Genomic DNA, 4529 nt, shown 5'->3' on the forward strand with positions numbered 1-4529 from the left:
GCCGGCACCTAAACCGCAGACTTGCCGAGTGCTTGTGTTTCTGTTGAGGATTTTGGTGTGTTTATGTTGATGAATGGAGTGTTTTGTGTTTCTGTTGAGGATTTTGGTGACTTTCAATGAGCTAGAGGCTGCTGCCATGGCATGTGCTGAACTGATGGCCGCTAGACGACTTGTAATCTGGCTTCAGGTGGTGGTAGTAGTTTTTGTAGATGGTAGTAGTAGCTTTTGTGGTTGGTAGTAGTATTTTTTTTGTTAGTCGGAAACCTCACAGTTGTAGCTTTTGTAGGTGGTAGCTTTTGTAGGTGGTGGTAGTAGCTTTTGTAACTGGTGGTAATAGCTTTTGTGGCTGGTGGTAGTAGTTTTTGTGTTTCGTCGGAAACCTCACAGTAGTAGCTTTTGTAGGCGATGGTAGTAGCTTTTGTAGCTGGTGGTAGTAGTTTTTGTGGCTGGTGGTAGTAGTTTTTGTGTTTCGTCAGAAACCTCACAGTAGTAGCTTTTGTGGGCGGTGGTAGTAGCTTTTGTAGGCGGTGGTAGTAGCTTTTGTAGCTGGTGGTAGTAGCTTTTGTGGTTGGTGATAGTAGTTTTTGTGTTCGTCGGAAACCTCAAAATAGTAGCTTTTGTAAGCGGTGGTAGTAGCTTTTGTAGTTTGTGGTAGTAGCTTTTGTGGTTGGTGGTAGTAGTTTGTGGTAGTAGCTTTTGTGTTCATTGGAAACCTCACAGTAGTAGTTTTTGTAGGCGGTGGTAGTAGCTTTTGTAGGCGGTGGTAGTAGCTTTTGTAGGTGGTAATAGTAATTTTTGTCATCGTCGGAGGTTAGTCGGAAACCTCACCAGAGCCGGAAACCTTGCCGGAGGTCGGCCGGAAATCTCACCGGAGATCAGCCGGAAACCTCGCCAGAGGTCGGCCGGAGACTTTTCCAAAATGAGAGTGGTTGTTGACTTTTTATACTAGTGGCATTTTTGTAAATATAAAAGAGAGAATCTAATGTTTTTTATTAGATGGCAGTCTGTAATTTTGTTCAACTTTTATACCTAATATAAAACCCTATTTAGGCTTAGGTGGACTTATGTGAGTAAAAATGTTTGGGTGAACTTATATGGAATAAAATGTCTGAACATGGATTTCTATGTAATTGACCCTAACAAATTAAGGGGTTTATATGGTGGTCTCATCAAAAAACCTTGCCCAGATACAAGGGAAAAGAGTACCACACCCCTTTACAGTGACATGCTCAATCCAACATTATACATGCAAGTACACACAAACAATATCAAGTGCAATCAAGTACTCAAAGTCTTGTGTATTATCCAAATTTAAAAAAGAAAAGAAAAAAGGGTTTCAGTCCTTGCAGCAGCACACCGAAAACGGATTCTTCATGGCCAAATCTTCTTCTATCCTCCTGGAACTTGATACATTCTGCAAAAGATCGAGATAATGAGAGAACAATCAACTAGCAATATATTTTCCCCCGTCTCACTACTTGTGCAATTGTGCTAACCCAACTAGTCGGCCATATTCAATGTGCGATTTCTTGTATAATATGAAAAAGAGATATAAATGTAAGACAAAGAAAGTTACGAAACCAATTACCTATGGGAGAATATTCAGAAATGCTAGGTCTACAATGTTTCATAGAACCACTTAGATGACTTTTCAAAGATATAGCGGATTTCAGGGATTTGTTGAACCTTCCAACGATCCACACCTCCTTTCCGAATGCGCCGTATGATGTTCTCTGGAACCGAGCGCAATATCAACTTTTTAAGATCAGTAAGGTATTCAAGACCCAGTGGCAATGTCTTTAATGACATGCAGCTCCAAACAATCAACTCATGGAGATTTGGCATCACCCCGTTGTCTAGAATGATGTCTGTCAACAAAGGATAATTACGCAAAGTCAGCGTCTTTAGCTTTACAAAGCCTCTTCGAAAATGCAGCTGTTTCCCGACATATGCATTAATAAGTGTAAGGTATCCCAGATTGGGCGTGCTTCAATGTGAGGTACCAAATTTTCTTCAAGTCTAGACCAATGCAGATACAGAGTGGTAATGTTCTGGAGTGAACGAAACCAAAGTGGTACGTTCTCCAGTCGGCCAACCAATATAACCACTTGAAGTTGGGGAGGAGGTGAACGTATTGCATTTGTTTGAAGAATCTCCTCTTCATCACTTGCCATTAGAAACAAGTAGTGGAGCTGCTGCAACTTTTGAATGCTGTCACACAGGATCATCTCATCGCTTTCTTTCACATTAGTAATTCCAATCCGCACAAGTTGGGTCATACAACCGACCTGCCTAATAGTGTCTTCTTCTGCCTCAACACATGCCAAAACTTGCAAGTTATTCAGCTTACTAACATCCACGGGTACTCTCGTCCCTTTGACATATCTAAACCCCAAATAATCACCAGTGTAACGGTACATGATTAGATGGCGCAGATTTAACAACTTGGCAATTCCTTTTGGAAGTTCCTCAATCTCACTTCCTCGGATGTTCAAGGTTTGAAGGTTCCGTAGCTTCGCTATGGATTTTGGAAGCTCTTTAATACGAGTTCCCCTCAAATTTAAGTATCTTAAGTTGAACAAGTACCCAAGATGATCTGGCAGATTAGTGATTGACACATTCTCCAAGTCTAGCACCCTCAAATATTTGCAATCAGAAGGCAACGTTGTTTCTTCGACAAAGACAAGAATAGAGCGAAGCCTTGACATACCTGCACTGGATTTTATTTCTCCTTCAGATTGAATTGACAAACGGCGGGCTTCAATTCCTTCATCTTTTCCATCATACACAGCACCGAACTTCTCTTTCTCGGATGTTGAAAGAGCAATCTCACGCATAACATCATGCATCCTGCATTTTTTTGGTCTTCCTTCTTCATTCCTCACTACAACTTGTAGCATGCTACGATAACAAAGTTCCGAAAGATATCTATCTGCAGTCACTTCCGGTGTGACACCTCTTACATGTTCGAGAAATCCTTCGGCTATCCACAATCTAATGAGTCGTTTTCTTTTCATTAAATAATCTTCTGGAAAAAGAGAACAGTATAGGAAACAGTGCTGTTGCAAACATTGCTCCACTCTGAAAATGACTTTTTGGATGACATGAGGCCACTCGTTGCCACAATTGCCAGAGGAAGGCCATTACACTTCCCCACAAGTTCCCGAGCAATTGGCTCAAGTTCAGGAGGACAAGATTTATTAGGATGAGTCGAGAATGCCTTCTTGCTAAAAACCTGTCATAAACAACGCTTACAACTCCAAAAGCATATCTTGCTATGTCATTGTTCCGAGTGGTGAGTACAACTCGACTTCCAAGTTGTTTATCTTGAAGTGATACCCTAATTTGTGCCCAAACATTAATATCCCATACGTCGTCCAACACAACTAGATACCTTTTTGAGTTCAAGTAGTCAACAAGAATCTCTACCAATTCTCTATAGCTCATGCCATCAATCTCTCCTGGAATCTTCTCCTTCTTTGCTTCATGGAATTGCTTGATCAAGCTTCTAAATAAATCCTCAATTACATAATTTTGAGAAACTACAACCCATGCATAGCAGTCGAAATGTCTCTTCACAATGTCGTTGTTGAAGATCTTCGCAACAAGAGTGGTTTTCCCAGATCCTCCCATCCCGACCACAGAGACAATGGTTTGGCTCTGCTGACCATTCACTATATGTTCCATTAATGCTTTTTTGGGGGCTTCAATCCCGACAAGCTCATCTTCGTTAGTAAAGAGAGAAGCCTCTGCTTGGTCTCGCATCCATTTTTGAATATGATCATGAGAGGAACTTGTTCCTTCTACAGCAGGAATAGCACTTAGACCGATCCATTTCTGATTCCTCTCTGAAATGGCTTTGATGGTTCCTTTGATGTTGTCTAACTTTTTAGCAATTTGACGCCTATACCAAAGATTCTTTGGAATATGAAATGTTTGGTGAAGACACCTTGCAAATCGAACTTCACTTTTCTGCTTATAGGTGCGATATGTGAATTCAGCAATGATATCTTCAACGTCATAGACAGAGTCTCTCACGCTTGTTACCCATGCCTCCTCTCCCTCCGTCTGTGCTTTTATTCCATCAGCATCCTTTAGGAAAGCTTTCATGCTTACAAGCTCTTGTTTAATGTCATCAACTTTATCGCGTACACCGGCTATGGAGGATGCTTCTTTCTCAAGAATGCCTACAATTTTGCCGAGCAAGAGATCTTGTGCAGCTGACGCCATTTTGAGATTTCGATTGTAACCTTGCACGTTCTGTAAATGAAGTGAAGATGTACAGTTTATTTTGTTAGAAATATATATGCTAATAGATATTTTTTTTTTTGCGAGAGTTTGAACTGCAGAAATGAAATTAGTTGATAAATTAAATTAAGCACGTACCCTCAGTCTGGGATTCTGGGGACAAACGTACACGTTCCACTTTGTCTTGTATAGATCAGTACGTTTTTCAAAAATGTCCCATTTTGCTCCGTTCTGCCCAAATTTGTTTTCTTGAATGAAACAAGAAACGAAAAAACATGATA

General features: G+C 40.7%; 1 pseudogene; it reads right to left on the reverse strand.

The window, feature by feature from the left end:
* Positions 1-1617: 1617 nt before the first annotated feature.
* LOC101295935 lies at positions 1618-4230 on the reverse strand (annotated as a pseudogene).
* Positions 4231-4529: the final 299 nt, after the last annotated feature.

The sequence above is a fragment of the Fragaria vesca genome, linkage group LG6 (assembly GCF_000184155.1).
Source record: "Fragaria vesca subsp. vesca linkage group LG6, FraVesHawaii_1.0, whole genome shotgun sequence".
NCBI classification, from domain to species: Eukaryota; Viridiplantae; Streptophyta; class Magnoliopsida; order Rosales; family Rosaceae; genus Fragaria; species Fragaria vesca.